Genomic DNA, 20,596 nt, shown 5'->3' on the forward strand with positions numbered 1-20,596 from the left:
TGAAATGCCAACTCCTCCCCCTGGCATTCCAAGCCATTCACAGCTTTCTAGACCAATTTCACCTGACTCCCCTCCACAGGCTATTTTCTAGACAACCTGGACCACTAACGATTCCCCAAACTCTGTATTTCCTCTCCCATGCTTGGCTTTTACACAAACTATCTGCTGCCCCAACCCCATCCCCATTCACTCGCCTTCCCTTTGCCTAATGGAATCCTTCCAGGCTCAGATCCTCCTGGAGCCACCTCTTCCAGGAAACCCATCCTGATCCCCACACTTCCAGTGGTCAGAGGTCCCTCTATCCTGAAATGGCTCTGTATTGGCTTCTTTGTGAACCGGCTGTCCACCCCACCCCCACCCCCACATCCAGAGGAATGTAAACTCCTTGAGGGCAGAGAATGGTTCACCTTTGTCTTTGCATTCCCAGCGCCTGGCACATTTCCTAGGTAAAAAGTGTTTGTATAACAAGACTGAAGGGGATCTGATAAAGGGAGGAGAATGGCCTGTCTCAGCCAGTCCCCCTGCTGGGGACTCAGGTAGGGGCAGTCACTTGGGGTGACAGAGACTTCCTTCTTCAGTCGGACAGGATTCCTACTGGTCAGGAGCCAGCTGCGGCAGGTGCCATGTCTTATAACTGACCCACACGGAGTGACCTTGCCCCTCTCGGCCCCGTCTGCACACCCCCAACTCTTCTAAAAGCCTGAGCCTGAGCGGGGCCCTGGAATCCCCGCCCAGCTTGGGATTCCCGGGAAACGCGTAATTAATTCCTGATTACCCTCAGACGCCATTAACCGCGCAGGCTCCCCCCGCCGCTGCCTCCGCTGTAATTACACTCCTGCAGGGAGAGAGATGAGCCCGCCCGCCTCCCAGCCTGCCTGTGGAGCCGGCGAGTCCCCGGAGTCTTCCCAGCCTGACTTGGCCTCCTTTTCCCTCCAGCCCAACCTAGCCTCAGGGTCTGGGGAGCCCTTCTGGGAAAGGGGGTCTGGGGGCCAACTTAAGTGTTATCCTATCACGGAAGAGGCTGGCTGGGAGTCGTGGGAACTGGGGTGGTAGGGTACCCATCATCATGTGGTCCAAGCTCTGTTTCTTACCGAGGTCCAAAGAGAACTAGGGACTTGGACAGGGTAACCCAGCTGACAGCTAGCTGAGCGGAAGGTTGTATGAGGGACTCCCAAATCAGGGCTATTTCCACTATCCTAGATCGCATCTCACCAGCAGAGAATCCAAAACCCTCTGCCCTGGCTTTGGCGTGCACTCAGAGAAAGAGATCCCCAGATATAGAGTGATGAAACAGAGACAGGGACTGAAAGAGATAAAGAGTGAGACAGAGGAAACGGAGATAAAAAAGGAAACAGCTGAACCAGTCAGAAACCATTGGAGATACTGAGACACACAGAGAATGGACAGTGGCTGTCCTGTACATTTATCCCCCTGGTTTTTTTTTTTCTAGGACTTGCTTGGATGAGAGGAGGCTGGGGTCTGACTGGGACTGGAATTGGGGATGGAACCTGGGCTAGGCTGGAGGAAAGCCTGAGACAAAACCTGGAGAAGCTCCAGGCTAGACTGGGGTGGGAAGAACACAACTCCACCTCCCAAAGAATTACTTCTTAATTAATCATTAATTATTATTATCATTAATTAATCAACAACACTAAGTACCACTGACTATGTGCCAGGCACTCTTCGTCCTCTGGCAATACAACTGTAGAATAGTTCTGGCTTTCAAAGAACTTGCATTCTAGTAAGGAAACAACAAACTGGTTTTTTTTCTTTTTTTGAGTAGCAAATACAAAAGTAGTCATACAGTAAGCAGTGTTATATACAGTGAGTATTTCTTTAATTGAATTAGAATCACACATGTAAGTAACAGTTTAGACTGGTCTTCTGACATTTTTTTTTTTTTTTGCCTTTTGAGTTCTAATCAAGAACATATTCCTCTGCAGCTTGGGGCCTCTCCTCTATTCATTCTTCCCTCTTGGTTGGAACAGCTGAACAGAAATGCTTCCTATAAGTGGCCATCCAAGCTTCTGCTTGAAGGCGTCCAGTGAAGGGGAAATCACTACCCTCTGGGGTATTTCCCTAGCTGGTAAGTTTGGTAATCAAACCGAAATTTCATCCTCTTTGCAACCACTACCCATGGCTTCTGATTTTGCTCCCTGGGGCCAAGTAGAACAAATCTAATCCCTCTTCCATTATGCTAGCCCTTCAAATACTTATAGAGAGTTTTCTCCCCCTCCACTCCCCAAGCCTTCCCAACTTCAGGATAAATATTCCCAGTTCCTTCAACAGATTCCAAGACTCTGTCCTGGGGCCTTTTATCTTCTCTCTCTCCACTCTCACTTATTGACTCCATCAACCCCTATTGGTTTAATGATCATTTCCATACAGATATATCCAGTCCTAGCCTCTTTCCTGACCTCCAGTCTTGATTCTCCAACTGCCTATGGCATATCTCCAGCTGGGTGTCTCACTGGCACCTCAAACTCAACATTTCCAAAATAGAAATCATTATCTTTCCTCCCAAACCCATCCCTCTTCCAAGCCTCCCTATTTCTGTAGAGGTCACCACTATTCTTCCAGTCATCCTCAGGACTCATCCTCAACTCTTTACGCTTCCTCAGCCTCATATCCAATGAGCTGCTATCTCTGTCATTTTTACACCCATGACTATATTTATATCCACCCCCTTCAATCCATCCACCCACAGCACCAGCAGCACTCCAGTCCATGCCCCCATCACTTCTCATTGGGACTATTGAAGCAGCTTCATAACCTAACTGGCCCCCCTGCTAGAAAACTCTCCTCTCTCCATTCTGCCCTATACATGGCTGCTAAATCAAATTTTCCAAAGAGCAAGTCTGACCCTGTCATTTCCCCACTCATAAAAACTCCAATACCTCCTAGGTGCCTCTGGGATCACCTATACCACCTTTGTTTGGGTTTTTAAAGCCCTTCACAACCGCCCTGAGGCAGCTAGGTGGCGCCAGAGTGCACAGAACTCTGGACCTGAAGTCAAGAAAGATCTGAGTTCAGATCTGCCCTTGGACACTCACCAAATATGTGAACCTGCACAAATCACTTGAGCGTTCAATAAATGTTTGCTTTCTTCCACCCTGCCCAAACTCTACAGTCTAGCCAGACTTACCTTCTTGCTCTTTCTTGTCATCTTGTCAAATCCCATCTCTGTGCCTTTGCAATGGTTCTCCCCTACCCCCCCAATTCCCCCCAAGGCATTTACTTTCTTTTCACCTCGGGCTCCTAGACTCACTAATAAATTCCAAAACTCAATTCAAGTACCACATGACATCCTTCCTTATCCCTGCCCCCACCTGCTAGTACTCTCTTCCCCAAATGATATGGTAATTTTGCACATATATTGCATATACTGCTCCATGTGTGTATTGCCCCCCCCCAGGAGGATATAAGCTATTAGAGAGCAGGGACTGTTTGATTTTTGACTTTGTATATGCCTAGTGCCCAGCATGGCAGCTGGCATATAATAGGGCCTTTAATGAATGCTTAGTGTGGACAGAGCATGGGACCTGGAGTCCAGGAGACTCATCTTTCTGAGTTTAGATTTGACCTCAGACACTTCCTAGCTGTATGACCCTGAGGAAGTCATTTCACCCTGTTTGCCTCATCTATAAAATGAGCTGCAGAAGGAAATGGCAAACCACTCCAGTATCTTTGCCAAGAAAACCTAAATGGGTTACAAAGAGTTGGATGACTGAACAACAACAATAAATGCTTGTCAATTGATTTATGGATGGACTGACTAAGGGCAGAGGACAGCTCTTGCTCTGGACACTGGACTCCTTCCATTTATGTAGCATAGAGTAGCTCCTATCCCCTCCCCTCTCCCATTCCCTTCCCTTCACAGCCATACTCATGTCTCAGAACAAGCTTGGGTCCTAGCACTTCCGGTGGGTGGGGAGTGTGGTAGGATGAGTCTCTTTGGAGTGATGGGGCTGAGTGGGGAGGGCTCCATAACCCTCTTTGCCTCCCCTCTCCACATATCTCCCGGACAGCTTTAGCTGACAGCTCCCCCATCACTGCCAAATCCCCCTCCCCCCTCCCCCAAAAAGGCTCCTTGTCATTTCCGTAGATCAGAAGTAAGACTTGGTGATTAGAGCCTGGGAGATGAGGCTTAGTGGCTGCAGCTTAGGGAGGTGTTAGGAGGAGGCAGCAGAAGAGAGCATTAGGGGGGAGGAATCAATGGTTTCCCTAGATGGGCTGGGAGGGGGTGGGGAGCTCCCCCAGCTTCTCTCCCCTCCCCCTCCCCACTAAGAGGGGGAGGAAGAGAGGGAGAAACTCATGGAGCCACAATCCTAGCATTGTCGCTAGGTTATAGGAAGGGCTAAGAGACCAACCACAATCAACTCCTTAGTTTGATGGTAGAAAAAGAGGCAGGAGAGATGGAAGGGCTTTCCAAAGACCATGAAGTAAATCTACGGGCAGAGTCAGGGCCTTTCTTCAGAGATGGAGACAGTGGAGGAGGAAAAAAGCACTGGGGACCTGAGGAACTGGGAATGCAAAGCTAGTGGCAGATAATTTAGGCTAAAGGGGCCTGCTCCCCCCAACCCCCCACGAATGCTAGGGGGTGTGGTCAAGGCCTTTCCCCAACAAGTACGAACTCAAAAATTTCCCGATTCTCCTCCTCCCAAAAAGTAGGGATGAGGGAGGAAGGGCCAGAATAGTTATAGTATTAGTAACCCTTAGGTTTTCCATTGTTAAGGCAGTGAGGGGGCACAGAGTGCTGATATGGGGTCAGGAAGACCCAAATTCAAATCCTGCCTCAGAAATTTGCTAGCTGGTTGATCCTGGGCAAGTCAACACTTCTCAGCCTCAGTTTTCTCATCTGTAAAATGGGGATAACAATAGTATCTATCTCACAAGATCGATGTTGTAAGGACCCAAAGCACTCTACAAATGCTATTTGTTCTTGTTGCCATGGTTGTGTTGAAAGAAGGCAAGGTCGGGAGATGAATGCCTGGATAATAGATCTTCTGGAAGGTGGGACAAGGTTATAGAATGAAAGCCCACCTCGGAACCTGAGAAAGGTAACCTAGTGATGACAGGGAATGTGAAGTGAAAATGGGATCCAGAGACAGACAGAAAATGGTTTGAATGTTGCAAGGGAAGGAATCCCCTCTGGGACCTTTGATGGGGTGTGGAGGAGGAAAAAAGCAGCCAAGAGGTCCTGCTCCTGAATGTTCTTCAGGGGAGTTGTTGGTTTTGGGGTAGGGGTGGGAGTGATCTGTAACCAAGGAGTGACTCTGTGACTCACAAAAAGGCTTTCAGGTCCTTGTGACCCTCAGTCAGAACCCCACTGAGGCTGGGGATGGATGTAAGAGGGATTGGGGACAGAGAAAAAGCTCATGGTAGAACTTAAACCAAGATGGCCTCACACCCTGTCCAGGTGGCCATGCCCAAACTGGGAGATAATCTTGACCTATTCTTCCCCATTCCTCCCATCTCCATCTTCAGACCTCCCAGGACTCAGTCCTACCCTAAACCACAATCTCCAAATCTGCATCTTTGGTCCTCTCCTCCAAACACTCCACTCCTTGGGAGCCATTGAATTCAAAAGAATGGAAAGAACATTAGTTTTGGAGTCAGAGTTCTGGGTTAGAATTCTGTTTACTACCAGTTACCTCGGACAATAAGTCCCTTCCTTTCTTTGGACCTGTCTTCTCTTCTGTAAAACGGTAGGTACTGGACTACATGAGCCCTAAAGTCCTTTTTAGCTACAAATCCTACAACTCAGGCATCTGCTTGTTCCAAGATATTCCTTCCTATAGATAAAATGGATGGTAAAGTGTGTAGAATAGGAATCAATCGGGGCGGCCAGGTAGCACAGCGAGTAAGAGCACTGGCTCCAGTGTTGGGACGACCTGGAGATCGAATTCCGGGCTCAGACACTCAGCACCACACCCAGAAATAACTGGCCGTGTAACCTTGAGCAAGTTACTTAACCCTGATTGCTTAAAAAAAAAAAAAGAATAGGAATCAATCCTTCCATCCATTCATAAGGATTTATTAAATGTCTGTTGTGTGTTCTAGGAACCAAGCAAGGTTCTGGGAACTCAAAGACAAAATCAAAACAATCTCTGTCTTCAAGGAGCTCATGTTCTCCTCAGGGCAACACAACCTGTTTATAGATAAGTACATTTTTTAAAATATCAAAAATAAAACTCAGTGATTCAGCAGAGGGGTTGGAGAGAGGAGATTGAGGTGGGAGGTGGCTTTAACAACTGGGGGAATCAGGAAGGCCCTCCTGTAGGGGGTGGCCCTTGATGTGAGCCTTGAAGAGTGATCGAGGCATTTCAAGAAGTACAGGACAGAAGGGAGAGCATTCTAAACTGGGTCTATGGCTTGTGCAAAGGTTTGAAAAGAAGAGTGTAGCATATGGGCAAATAGGCAAGCAGAAGGGCACAAAGGGAAATAGTGTATAAACAACCTGGAAAGGTAGGTGGGACCCACATTAGGAAGGGCTTTAAAGGTCAGGCAGAAGAATTTGTATTTTGTCCTAGAGGTGATAGGGAACTGCTAGAGTTTCTTGTGAGAGGATAACCTGGGAAGACATGGACTTTAGGAATATTGATTTGTCAGCTTTATGGTGGGTGGATTAAAGAGGGGGGAGACTGTAAGCAGTCTTGGTGTTTGGAGTCTTTGGCAATAGTTGACATAAGAAGGGATGAGAATCTGAACGAGGCTGGCTGTGGTATCAGCTGATGGAATAGGTGGAGGACATGAAATGAACATCGTTGGCATCAGATTAGGTACTGAGAATGAGGAAGAGGACAAAGTCTAGGATGATCTTGGGAGGCTCTGATCCTCGGCAGTCCTGCCCCCCTGCTTCCTGGCACCCACTACCAGGACCTTCCTGGGCCATCCTGTGTCATCCCACCTGGTCTCAAGGTCCTGGCTGTCTTGGTGCCCACACTTCCATGACCAGTTATGACAGAAAAGCTCCCAAACCAGTTGGCAGCATGTGACTGGACCCAGAGGATGTAGTGAAAAGCCTTATACCCTTTGGGAAAGGGTGTGGGTAGGGGTCTTTGAAGGAGAAACCAGGAACTGGCTGTAAACAACTGAGTGAGGGTCAAAATGGCCCTGGGACCCTCACTTTGAGGGCTGCTCTAGCTTAGGTCCTCCCTTCCTCCCCATGGAGGGACATTCAACATTTTATTGCCAACATATATACATAATAAAGGTAGGAATGTGGGTCAGAGGGTTGGAAATTAATGATCTTGCTTTCTTCACATGACATGTTCCGGCCCCAGCTTCATCTGTGTGTGAGTCAATTATAACTCACATTCTAGAGCACTTTAAGGTACTTTAAGGTACAGAGTACTTTTCAAATATTGTACTGTTTGACCCTCACAACAACCCTGTGAAATAGGGGCTCTTATTAACCCCATTTTACAGATGAGGAAACCTGAGAAGAGATTAAGGGTCTTGGTCATGTGGTTAGTGTCAGGAGTAAGGGTTCAAACTCTGTTCTTCCTAATTCTCAAAAAGGATTCTGGAAACAAGGGTCACTTTGGTGTCCCAGCCTCTTTATGGCTCCTGTGGGGAATATATGTGCTATATGTGCCCCATGAGTGAAATCTGGGTGCGTTTTTTCCACTTTATTTGCCATGTTGATTGATTAAATGAGGATTAGCAGGATTTGGAGAGTCAGAGAAAACAGAGAGGATATAGTTTAGGGCTCAGTCTATGATCCGAATTAAGGGTCAATCTATGAATAGCCTCTCCCTTGACCTACTGTAATAGCCTCCTAATTGGATTCTTGGCTTCCAATAATTTTCTTCTTCAATAGGTCCTCCACTACACTGCCATAATAATTTTCCCAAGATGTGAGAAAATTGGAACACTAATACTTTGCTGGTGGAGTTGTGAACTGACCCAACCATTCTGGAGAGCAATTTGGAACTATGACCAAAGGACTATAAAACTGTGCATGCCCTTTGATCCAGCAATACCAGTACTAGGTCTATATCCCAAAGAGATGATACAAAAGGGAAAAGGGCCCACATGTACAAAAGTATTTATAGCAGCTCTTTTTCTGGTGACAAAGAATTGGAAGTTGAGGGGATACCCATCAATTGGGGAATGGCTGAACAAGATGTGGTACGTGAATGTAGTGGAATACTACTGTGCTATAAGAAATGATGAGCAGCCAGACTTCAGAAAAACCTGTAAAGACTTACATGAACTGATTCTGAATGAAGTGAGCAGCACCAGGAGAACATTGTATACAGTAACAGCAACACTGTATGATGACCGACTTTGTTAGACTTAGCTTTTCTCAGCAATGCAAGGATCTAAGACAACTCCAAAAGGTTCATGATGAAAAAGGCTATCCACATCCAAACAAAGAACTACGGAGTCTGAATGCAGATTGAAGCATGATGTTTTCACTTTTTTTGTTTATTTTTTGCAGCTTTTCCCTTTTATTCTGTTTCTTCTTTCACTGCATGACTAATGTGGAAATGTTTCTATGATTGCACATATATAACCTATATCAGATTACTTATCGTCTTGGGAAGGGAAGATGGAGGGAGAAAAAATTTAGAACTCAAAATTAAAAAAAAAGAATGTCTAAAATTCTCTTTGCATGTAATTGGAAAAAAATAAAATACTATTTTAAAAAATCATAATCATCTTCCTAAAGTTTGGGTCTGGTGGTGTCACTTCCCTACTCAAAACCTTCACCTTGACAGTAGGATAAATTACAATAACATCCTGGTTTCTTTTTTTTGTTTTTAAAGCCTGGGTCTCCCTATTTCAACCAGACTAGAAGTGCAAGGGGCCAGTCACAGGCCTGATTCCATTACAGATTGGCACAGGAATTTGGACCTGCTCCATTTCAAACACAGGCCAATTTGCTTCTCCTTAGGCAAACTGGTAGCCCTCGTTCAACAAGATTCTCCATATTGGTGACAGATGTAGTGAGGACACCAGACTGACATGATCCAGTGAAGCTCAGAATTCCTGAGTTTAAGAGATCCACCAGCTGCAGCCTCCCCCAGTCTCTGGAATTATAGGCATGTACATCCATACCAGGCTGAAGTCCTGTCACTCAGGACAGTTCAAAATTTGGACCCAGTCTACTTTCCAAAGCTTACTTCACATTATTCACCTTTATGAACAATATATTCCTATCCAACTACCTACTAATTATTTCCTGAACCTAATCTTCCTTCTATCTATGTATTCATAGAAGCTGTCCCCATGCCTGACATGCCCTTGATCCTCATCAAGGCCTCTAAATTAGGGCCATTTACCACAGCAATAGGAACCAGGCAGCCCGGAATCTGAGGAATTTTGAAATGAAGAGACTTTTTCAGTTTCTGCAACTCAATTCCATTCCTTCATTTGATGGCAAATGACTTTCCAAATGAGTGATTATGGAATAATACCACATTCCTGCTCAGGAGGGGAAAAAGAAACCCATGCTTAGGACTTGTGTATTGCAATGACTGGTTAAAAGATATTCTTTCAAGCACTGAGGATGGGAGTGGGGTGCTCCCCACCTCCAAATCAGAGCTCTGATGAGGGTGATGGTGAGGAAGCTCAGGAGATGCCTTCTCAGCTTTCTCCTTTTATCTAGAAAATTACCTCAGGGCCCTTCTTGGGGACTGGAAGACCCTCTACTGGTGCTCATGGTTTTGGGTTTGGTTTTTTCTGCTTCTTGGAATTCTACATGGGCAATACTAGATCAGAGTTCATAAGGGAGAGGGAATGGCTTTCCTATGCACACATACTTTAACAAGAAGATTGTGATTTATTAATAGAACAGAATGTAAATGTTTGTATATATTCTAGAGCATACAATATTGACCTGCTTCCTTCCTTAAGGGGAGGAAGTAGCATATATGGCTCCCAAATGCTAAGGAGTAAAACTATAGACCTACAGAGAACAGACATTATGGAAAGCCTTGCAGCACTGACTGTTGTTGGCCCCTCCAATCTCTCAGAAGCTCCATCTTCCTTCAAGGCTCAGGTCAGGGGCCATCATTTTTCCTTTTAAAACCTTGCCTGTTCTCCCTCTCCCCATCGAACCCAAGTTGGTAATGTTCTGATCCTTTCAAGTTACCTTGTGTTCAATTATTTGTATACATACACTGTTTTCCCAGTAGAATGTATCTATCATTTTTTTGTCTCTATATCACCAGAGCTTAGAACAGTCTGGTATAGGTGGTGTGGTGGGGTGGGGTGGGGGGGGAGTAGGGAAAGGTCTATTAAATGAATGTTATATGTTTTGTAGTCAGGTCTATAGCCAGGTCTAGGGAATTTCACAGAATCATAGAGAAACAAGGAAGAAAGAAGAGACCCCTAGATGGAGAGAAGAGGGGCTTGCCAGGGTGGGCAAGGCTTTCCCCCATTTCCCCAAACTGCAGGCAAGGTAGGGCAGCTATTTTCCTAAAGTTTTCCCTGGCCTGGCCTACAGTTAAGATTCCTGGGGTTCCAGGCCCTGCTTCTAGAGTCATTCTGGACTCCTGAGCTGTCAGAAGAAGATAGACTGGTCCTAAGGGACCTGCAGGGGAGTTGATGGGACCTGTCTGTCAAGGCATCTGTTCTCACCAGGCATTCAGTAAATATTTGTTGAATGGATGGATGAAGGGGGAGGGTGCTTCTGTTGGCCCCTTGGTACCATCTGCAGGCATAGAAAAGGTATTATGGAATATTGAGGTGGGAGAAAGTGCTGGTCTTCAAGGGAGAGCTCAGCTCAAATCCAAGCCCTGGTAAAAGTGACCCACATGCATCACTTGACTGAGAAGAAAGTGTCCTATAACCTTTCAGGGCTGTGAGAACTTGGTCTGATATTATGTCATGAAGAACCAGAGGTCAGAATCCTGCCCCGACAGACTCTGGGGGTTCATGAGAGGAGCTGTGAGGGTCTTGGGGGGGGGAGGCTAGGGGAGACCACCCCTCCCATTGGAATGTTCCCTTTGGAGGGTAGTGGGAGAGATCTGAGTGGCCTGAGAGGACTTGAAAAGAGCCAAATAATTCCTAATCACTGGCTAATCAGAAACTCCAGGGTATGTGCTATGATAGATGATACATGGTGCAACAAATCACACAATTCCTCTTGGCCTCCATTTATTTATCTGTGAAGTAAACGAATTGGATTCCACGAGCCCTAAATTCTCTCCCTTCTTTGCCATTCTCTATTCCCTGTTCTAAGCTCCCTCCCAGCTCTAACATTCCCTGTTCTAAGCTCCCTCCCAGCTCTGGCCTTCCCTGTTCTAAGCTCTCTCCCAGCTCCAACCTAGTGCTGTGTTCTCAGGTCCTTCCAAGCTCTGACCTTCAGGCCTCTAAGCGTTTGTGTCATTTCAATGTGCAAAACTGCTGGCCGTGGACTTTAGAAGAGAGACCAAGGCTCTTCCAGGAGGGACTAGACAGCTCCAGGATTCACATGAAGTTGGATCGAGCTGTGGATAGAAAGAAAGGGCTTTAGTCTGTGAGTCCAACTCTGTGGTTCCAGAAAATTTCACCTCCTCCACCTAATAGCTGTGTGACCTTGGGCAAGTCTCTTTCTTTTTCCTCTGACAAAGGGAGATTAAAAACCCTGTCCTCCTTCCCAGAGATAGTGGGAGGAAGGCGCTTAGCAAACCTTCAGGTCCTATGGAAAGGGGCAGTGTAGTTATTATATCTCAAAAGAGCTGAGCAGCCGAATTTTTGAGCCTCTGCATAATGTTGAGCCCCTGCCTTTGCCCCACCAACTAATCCACCACAGCGGATAATCCAATGCCCACTCTCCCTGCAAGAGGGGAGCTCCTTTTGGCAGTCCCCCAGCCCCTGCCCCCCTCAGTTCTCTCCTTCCTTCTGCCTGGACATCAATGTGACAAAATGAAGGCAAACAGTTAATGAGTGTGCTTTCCCTTGGAGGCCCATGACTGACAGCACCCCAGGCCTCCATGCGTGCACCTGGAGGATGGAGGGTATGTGACGGAGGAGTGTGCACCAGTGTGTATGCCTGAGGAAGAAGAGTAGCTAGGACCCTCCCCCTCCTTCATGCTCAGAGAGAGCGCCTAGGGTGTGCTCCCCAAAGGAAGGCTGGGGAAGAAGTAGGCACCCTGGGGAAGAATCTGGGTGATAACCTCAGAAGTGCCTAGGGGAGAATCTCAGAAGGGCCTGGGGAAGAGGCTGGGGAGAATATGGAGAGAACCTGGGGGAGAAGACCTGGGGGGAAATCCCGAAAGAATCTGAGAGTTGGGAGGGAACCCAGTAGTCCAATTCATGGATGACTGGAATCCCCACCATAACCTAGGTCCAAGGGTTCTTCCAGATTCTGCTTGAGGACTCCCTAGGCAGAGCTTACTACCTTAGGAGGCAGCCTGGTCCCCTTTGGGACAGCTCAGTGTGAGGAAGCTCTTCCCCATATCTAGCCTCCGTCTTCCTCGTAGTTTCCCCGCATTGTGCTCGGTTCAATGCTCTTTTTTTCTTTCCAGAGCGCTCCCTATTGTCTAAGGGAGCCTATCCTCACCACTCTGCCTCATCAGCCCCTGCAGAGGAGAGACCAAGGCACTGAAGAGTAGGCATCAGTTAGCCAGGAGAGGGACTGAGGACAGGCTGGGGCAGTGGGCAGAGCCGGCGTCTGCAGGCACATGCTTCTTACCCCGACATCTCCCCACTGTGTGACTATGAGCAGGTCCGTTGGCTCCTTACCCCCAGTTTTCCCTTCAGTAGAACATGGACGGCTGCCCCTGTGTCACACACTCCCTCCCTCCCAGAGATGTATGAAGGAAAGTGATTTGTTCACGTTAAAGTCCTCGAGAAGGGGGATCAGTGAGTGTCATTAGAGTGATTATCTCACCGGGCCTGGAGAGAAGGGGGGGTGGAGTGAGGAGAGGGAGGCTGCCGAAGAGCTTCTCGGGGGTCTCTGGGCTGCACACAGGAAATCACAAACTCAGAGACCACCTTGTCCAATTGCCTCATTTTACCAATAGAGAAATTGAGATGTAGTGAGGGGAACTCACAATCCCAAGGTCATAGACATGGTGAGGCAGTAGCAGACTTGGGACCAGAGCCCAGGTCTCCTGACTTCCAGCCAGGCTCTTACCTCACCCCCTCTTCTTCCCTGCGGGACATCCTGGATAAGTGAGAATGGGGAGGTGAGCTGGAAAGAGCCCCAGGTCTGTAGTGAGGAGATCTGGACTCATCTTCCCCTGATTCCTGAGGGACCCGATCAAGTTCCTGCCTCTTCTCTGAAGCTCAGAGCAGGCTCAAGGAGGAGTGCTAGGCTGCCAGGGGGCTGCCAGAGACACTGCTGTGGGGCCCCAGAGGTCCCCAGCTGGTCACTGCAAGGAGGGTGGAGGGTAAGCAGCCAACCTCAGAGTCAGGTCTAGGACCTCTCACCTTCCCTTTGGACAGACAAATGCTAATGACATGACGGGGATTGACCAGAAAGGGATAAATAATTCAGATAGTCTATTGACAAGCCCAGGTCCTGCTTCATTAGCCCCCGGCCCTGGCCTCCAATCGACCATTGGAACGTCCTCCACTGAAAACAAACGCCCCTCGGCATTCCAGCCCCCTAAGGCCCAGCCTTGCCCCTCGGGCCTTCCTAGCCCCGACCTACCCCCACCTTCCAACTAGAGGGACTTGGGGTGCGGAAAGAGGGCTGGGTCCTGCTGATGTCCAGGCTCTCAGGACCCTGTTCTAACTCTTGGTTCCAATTCCCCCAGAAAAGGGGATGACGTCGAAAATCCCTCCAAGTTCTAGATTCTCTCCTAAGGCCTGCCCAGATTCTTCTGAGGGGCTCTCCAGAATCTTTCTAGTCTTCCCCCAAATCTTCTCCAGATTCTCCCCAGACACCTCTCTGACTTTCAGGTCCTCAGATTCTCCCCAGGTCCTCTCCCCATTCCCCTTCCATATCTCGCCTCACATCCTGGTCATGCTGTCCTCAGTCTCCTCCAGGTCCTTCACACGTTTTCTCCACATTCTCCCCCACATCTTTTGTGCCAAGTCTTTCTGACTCCAAAGACAAGAGGAAGGTCAGAGAGGAGCCTGGGCTAGCCCATGGTTGTGGGGCTGCTCCATGGAACTTTCTTTACTCTGTTTACCCAGAGTAAAAAAGTATCTGTGATAGAAGGCAAAGAGTCCTCTTGGCCTGGCATTGTGGCCCCCCTGCCTTCCTGCTGCAGCATTTTAGGAAAGTCATTTCTCTGCTAAGCCTTCATTTCCTCACCTGTAAAATTGGTACCAAAAAAAAATCTTGTACTGCCTCCCTCAAGAGATTGTGGTAAAACCAGTGCTTTGAACACCTTCAGCATGAGAGAGACAGGAGCTGGCATTGTCTTCATTGCTATTATTGCTGCTGTTGCTGTCTTGTAGCAGTAGGTGAAGGAAAGGGAGGGGGAGGAGAGTCAATGGGAAAAGGAAAGTAAGAAAAAATGAAGGAAAAGGAGAGGACAGTAAAGATAAGAAAGAGGAAGAAATTTCCCTCCCTCCCCCTTCCTCCCCCAAAAAATAACCCAGGAAAAGCCGTAATTTTCCTTCAGTTGGTAGAGGGAAGGAGAACCAAAAGGGCCCATTTTTCCAGGAGCTTGGTCCCATGGGAAAGGCTAAGAGCCAGGTCAGCTGACTGCCCCCCAGGCACCAGGTATCCTGTCTCTGAAGTCTGTCAGCCTCCTTCCCTATTCCTCAGTCAGGAGCTCCAGGACCCAGATTCTGACCATTCTCTCCTCCCCTCTGCCTGCTTCCCCCTGCCTCATGCTGCTCTCTGATCTTGTTCCAAGACACCCCCCTGACCCATCCCTGCCATCTCAACTCTACTGTAATAGCTACTTTCCACCAAAATGCTTCCCAGGTTAACTTCCACTGAACCCTGCTCCCCAAATGCTGTCATAACTGGGACTCCGTCCAGGACCCCTATACCCAGTATCTGTCAGTCCCCGATTATTCCATGGGATTTCAGATGTGGGTTCTCGGGCTCCACTGTGAATGGCTTTTTCTCTCACTACTCTACCCCTCAGACCACAGGTTACCTAAGTGGGGCCACCTACCAAAACAGACCACCAATCCTCCCAATACACTCATCCTGATTCTCCTCCTGATTCTTCCATGATTTCCTAGCATGATCCCCAAATCTCAGCACCAGGGCCCTGGAGAGCAAAGCAATCTCTCCTTGGGCAGAAGGACCTGAAGCAAAGATCTACCTTGGAACCCAGCCTCTTCTCAACACACTCTAATCTTCCTCTATTCTCTTGCTCCTTGGATTTAACAACAAAAATAATGCTGTAGTGTATATTGGGGAGGAGGGGCAGATGAGGGCAGAGTCCTGTCTCCTATGGTGGCGGTGGGGTTAGAATACTCTCTCCTAAAAAGGCTGGAGCTCTGCTGGGCTGGACAGGGGCAGTGGGCATTGGGGAGACCTTGAGGGAACCATGGCTGGCAATGCTGCCTTCTTCCAGAGCTAAGTGGAATTAGACTCCTCTTTTGAGGAGGGTCCTGCTCCCCCCAGCACCCCCCAGCTCTGCCCCTAATCTCCCTAGCTTCCTAATCCCCCACCACTTTCTTAGGAATTAGCCCTGGGATCTCAGCTCCCTAAGCGCCAGCCCTGAAGAAAGAAATGAGGCAAGCAGGCAGGCTGGCAGCGGGAGAGAATTAGGCCAGGCTTCGAAAGGATGGCAGGCCCTCATCCTGGAAGCCTCCTTTCTGTCCTCTCCCCTTCCCCCTCCCCTCTCTTCCTCTCCCTCATCTTATTCTTCCTCCATCTCTTCCTTCCCCTACTCCTGTCCCTTGTATTTTTCTCCTCCCCATATCCTCATCTTCTTCTCCCTCCTCCTCCTTCCCTTCTTCTCCCCTCTTTTTCCTCTTTCTTCTTGGGAGGGGACTGGGTCTTTCCCACATCTGAGATGGTTCTTAGTTCATCTGGCCCAGGGAAGAAGGAGGTAAATCAAAGGTCTCCCTCAACAAGTCCCCTCTTGTGAGAGGAGGGTGGGCAATTACACCATCTTCCTAGAACCCCTATATGTGTGGAGTCCCTCAGGAGCTTGACTTTCTAGGGTGAGGCAGGTGAGGGGAGAGGAGAAGGCTCAGGCCTTCTTGGGGACAGCTCCCAGCCTAGGAAGAGACAGGTCTCACCTATAGGAGACAGAACTGTAAGAAGGAAGGGTTATATAATCTGGGGGGGGGGGAAGGCTACAAGAGAGCGGAAGGGGTGAAGGGGGCACTCTGAGGAGGCTTCCTAGAGGAGGGAAAACTGGCTCTAGTCTGGCAGCTTGTCATGAAATTCTGAACACACACACACACACACTTCACCACTTGACAAATGTTTGTTGACTGGACTGAACTTGAATTGAAGGTTAGAGAGGGCCTATTCTAGGGAGCAGCTATTGTAGAAATCAGCTAGGGTGAAAGGGGAAAAGCTTGGGTCTTGGAGACAGAGTACCAGGGTTTGTATCCAGGCTCTGCTATGTGCTTCCTTTATAATCTAGGGGAAAATTTTTCCCCCTTAGAAGCCTCCATTTTAACTTCTATATAATGGGTATGTAAATGAACTGAGTCCCAGGATTCCTCCAAGTTTGACTATTCCCTATCCTAGGTTTTTAGGTCTCTCCTAGCCCTGACATTTTATCATCTCTGTTCTAAAGTTCTTCCCAGCTCTGAAATTGTTTGCTCTATCCAAGGTCCCTCCCTGATCTCTCACATTCTCTGTTCTATCTTCTAAGGTCAACAAGCATTCGTTACTTTTTCTAACACTGTTCTAAGGACCTTCCCAGTTCTGACATTCTCTGTTCTGTGGAAGTTTCTAAATACTCACTGAATTGAATTGAAACCCAAGCCCTCTGGGCCCATAGAGCACTCCAGTCCACCAAAGACAGGATTTCCCCACCCATTCAGGGGCCCAGGTGGCAGATGGAGATCCAGCTCCAAGCTATTAACTCTAAAGCCGCTTGCCTCTCTGCAACAGAGGTGGCCGGCCACCTCTGCCTGAGATAATTTTTCAGCTCCTGGAGAGGTGCTCTTAAATCACAGGAATTTTCAGAGTCTTGGGTGGGGTAAGGGGGCAACTCTCCCAGATGTGCCCATGATGGACCTGCATCTGCCAAAGCCAGGGACAGTGATGACAATGATCCCAGCTTGAGTTCTCTCAGAACGATTTATAAGGAGCTGCTCTTGTGATATTTCAGTGAGGAAGCCTTAGACACTAAGAGTTAGAGAGGAAGGATCCACAGGGCTTGAACCCAGTTCTCCTGACTCCATGCTCAGGGCTCTTTGTACTAAGCCTCAGTGCCACCTAGGAGTGGGGGTGGGCAGACTGAGGCCACATCATCACAGGTCAAAGAACATGGGGACTCAGTTTCCCTATTTGTACAATTAGGGGTTTGACAGGCTGCTTAGATTTGGAGTCAGAGAACCTGTATTTGAATCTCAAGTCTACTATTTACTACCTGTGTGTTCTTGGGTACATCCCTTTCCTTTCTGGGCCTCGGTTCCCTTTTTTGGAAAATGAAAGGGTTTGGACTCGGTGGTCTTTAGTTCTTATCCTACCACCTCACCATCCCAGGACCCATTCCGTTCTGAGTTGGAAGGTAGGAGGGTAAAACTCAACCTCACAAAACTCCAAGTCTCACCTGAACGCTGGGGTAGGAGGCAGCAAATGACTATAGGAGGGTCAGCCTCAGGCCAACAGACTCCAGGAAGGCTTGGAGACATCTCGGGTGAGTGACAGGGAGGAGTGTGAGGTGGGGTCAGGGAGGGGCCCAGGATGTACCCCAAATCCCCCCTTATTCTCATCACAGAACCTGAATTCTATAACTCATTAAAGACAATAAGACTTTGATTTGATGGAATTTATCCCTCTCCCAAGGAGCTTTCCATCCACTTGCACCTTTAATCCTCCAAACTGTGGGGAGGAGAGAAGGGAAAGGAGAGGGGAGGAAGGGAGGGAGAGGGGAGGAGGGGAGGGAGAGAGAGGGGAGGAAGGGAGGGAGAGGGGGGGAGGGAAGGGAGGGAGAGGGGAGGAAGGGAGGGAGAGGGGAGGAGGAGCAGCAGAGATAAAAATGATTGCTCTCAACTCACATTTCAACTTCAAAGGTTTACAAAGAGCACTTTCCTCACAAGATCTGAATGAGGAAGAGGGCACAAGTATGGCTATCCTCATTTTACAGAGGAAGAAACTGAGACTCACAGCTAACAAATGTAAGAGCGGAGATTTGAGACCATGTCTTATAACTCCAAATGCAGCTCGCTTGAGTTCTCTCTGTCTGTCTTCTCTCCTTCTCTGTCTATCTCTGTCTTTGTCTCTGTCTGTCTCTCTGTCTCCATCTCTGTATGTATGGATATATGTATGTACAAACATTCCCCATTCTACTGGGGAGAAACTGAGACCCCAGAGGGCAACAAAGCTGTTCCCCAAAAGAAGGGGTTGCTTCCACAAGTTGTGAGCACCTCTCTCATGGGAGGTCTTCAAATATGTACGGGTTTGTTGCAGACAGAACTTCTGTCTGCCAGAGTAACAGAGTGAGCTAGACTTGTGGACTTCAGGCTCTGACCTGCCAGGATTCTGCGAGGAAGATTGGTCCTAAGTCACACAGTGAAACGGGCAGAACGCCTGCGAACTTTAGAGGCTCATAACCCTCTGATAGCAGTCCTGAAGGATCTCCTAGCCTGACATTGACGCCCCCCGAAACCTGGGGCATCTGAGTTCATAAGTGAGTAGGTTACTTGACTGAGTCATTGGAGTCAGGTGGGATAAACAAGGAACATGTATGGGAGAGGAGCTGAGGAAGGTGAGGGCTATCCAAGGAGAAAGAGGACGAGGAGGTGAGGAAGAGGAGGAGGAGGAGGAAGAGCAGTTTTGGCAGTAGGCAGGCCGGGTGGGGCTGTGAGGAGCCCTGCAGCCTCGGAGCAGCCTAAGCTTGATCCGAGGGACGCAGAGGGCATGGTAGGGCAGAAGACGCAAGGGGAAGCTGGCTGTCGCCTGGCGGTTGGATCGGCTGGGCCAGGGCAGTCAGGGGCTCGGCATAGCCTCGCTCGGCCCCAGGCAGGCAGGGCCTCAGGGTCTCACCAGGGCGTAATTAGCTTCCCAGGATTAGCGCCTCCCGCGACTCAAGTCTCAGTTGACTCTGTCAAATCTCGTTTGCATTTTAAATGGGAGTTTGACAAGGTGGCCAATTTATCTGCTGACGGGGTTAATGGGTGTTCGCGGTCCTGGAAGCCCCTGCTTGGGGCAAGGAGAGGGGAGAGGGCTGAGCGTTTGCCCTCCTGCACCCCTTGCCCCGCCCTTCTGCTGCCGGGTCCTCCTGCCCCCCTGCCTCCCGTCCTCCCTGAGCCATGACCCTCCGTCCTTGCCGCCCTGCGCCTCCCTTCAGCCCGCCCACCGCCTCCGATACCCGGGTCCTAGTAGCTCAAGAGAAAGGGAAGGACCAGGAAACGTAGTCTTAACCTCCCTTCCCTCTCCGTAGCTTTCCCTGATTGTCAATCAATGAGTAAATTGTTAAGCTCCTAATACGAGCCAGATGCCGCCACCGCCACCACCCTGTCCCCAGGGCTCTGAGAACTCTCAGTTCTAGGAGACCTGGCCTAAGGGGGCCAGTGCAGTCACGCCCTCCAGCAATCCTGGGCTGGTCGGCTTCCCAGATGGGTGGCCTTGCTTTGTCCCGCCCTACCCCCCACCCCCGAAGACTCCCGGAAGGCAGAGGTGCATCTGCCCCTCAAACCAGGTCCCCTTCCTCCAGTTTGGTGCATACCCAGACCCTGCCCCCCCTACACATATATCATCTCCATTGGGTGCCCAGGAGCGACAGCACAACCTGAAGAGGTTTCCAGCAGAAGGGGTGCTCCCCTATTCCCAGAACCGGGTCCCAAGGTGGGGAGAAATCCCCTCCTGGGATAGGAAAGGGTAGTCACCGCCCCCAGGACTCCATGTCAGGGCGCTCGGAGCCACTGCCGGAGAGGGGAAGAGCAGAAGAAAGGAGGAGGCAAGAGGAAGCGCCCCCCTCCTACAGCCCCCGCAGCCCCAGGCCCCTAGTCCGCTCCCCCCAAAGCCAAGCTGCCCCCGCCCGCCCGGCCGCCCGGCTAATGGGGCCCAATTACCTCCTAAGTGCCCAAATAAATGGGCGGGCTGGGGAGGGTGACAGTCTCCAGGTGATGGATTCGGGCCATCTCGGGCTGCGCGGCCGCCGGGTGGGGGGAGAGGGAGGCGGGGGCCGGGCTGGAGGGGGGGGCAACACTAATATTGTACCAGCGCCGCCCGCCCGCCCGCCCGGGCCGTGATGAATATGTGTCACTTTCGACGCCGCCGCGCACTCGGGGGCCTGGCCTAGCAAGCATGGAAAATGGAGTGGCTGGGATTAATGATATTGAAAATGATAGAGAGCAGATTGGAAATGGCTTCCCCGAACCGGCGAGATTGAAACGTACCTCACAGCTATCTGCCCGAGCCCGCCCCCACCCCACCCCACCCCCGCCACATTCCTGAGACACACACGCACCTCCGCGTGCGCCCCCGCACTCGGCGCAGCCTCCCTCTTTCGGCTCCCTGCCCCCACTCCCATCCTAGCCCCCCCACTCCCAGCTCAGCTCCTCTCCTGTCCCTCCCCAGGTAGCAGAGCCCTGCCACACTCACAGGACA

General features: G+C 49.6%; 1 long non-coding RNA gene across 1 annotated transcript; it reads right to left on the reverse strand.

The window, feature by feature from the left end:
• Positions 1-11,096: 11,096 nt before the first annotated feature.
• On the reverse strand, positions 11,097-20,396 carry LOC138165212 (uncharacterized). Its single transcript, XR_011169307.1, has 2 exons — positions 20,059-20,396; positions 11,097-11,444 (listed from the first exon to the last, which is right to left on the reverse strand). It is a non-coding gene; the product is annotated as an uncharacterized lncRNA (long non-coding RNA).
• Positions 20,397-20,596: the final 200 nt, after the last annotated feature.

The sequence above is a fragment of the Petaurus breviceps genome, unplaced genomic scaffold (assembly GCF_028583685.1).
Source record: "Petaurus breviceps papuanus isolate PSGF00001 unplaced genomic scaffold, PetGlider_PUasm1.0 208, whole genome shotgun sequence".
In the NCBI taxonomy this organism is placed as follows: domain Eukaryota; kingdom Metazoa; phylum Chordata; class Mammalia; order Diprotodontia; family Petauridae; genus Petaurus; species Petaurus breviceps.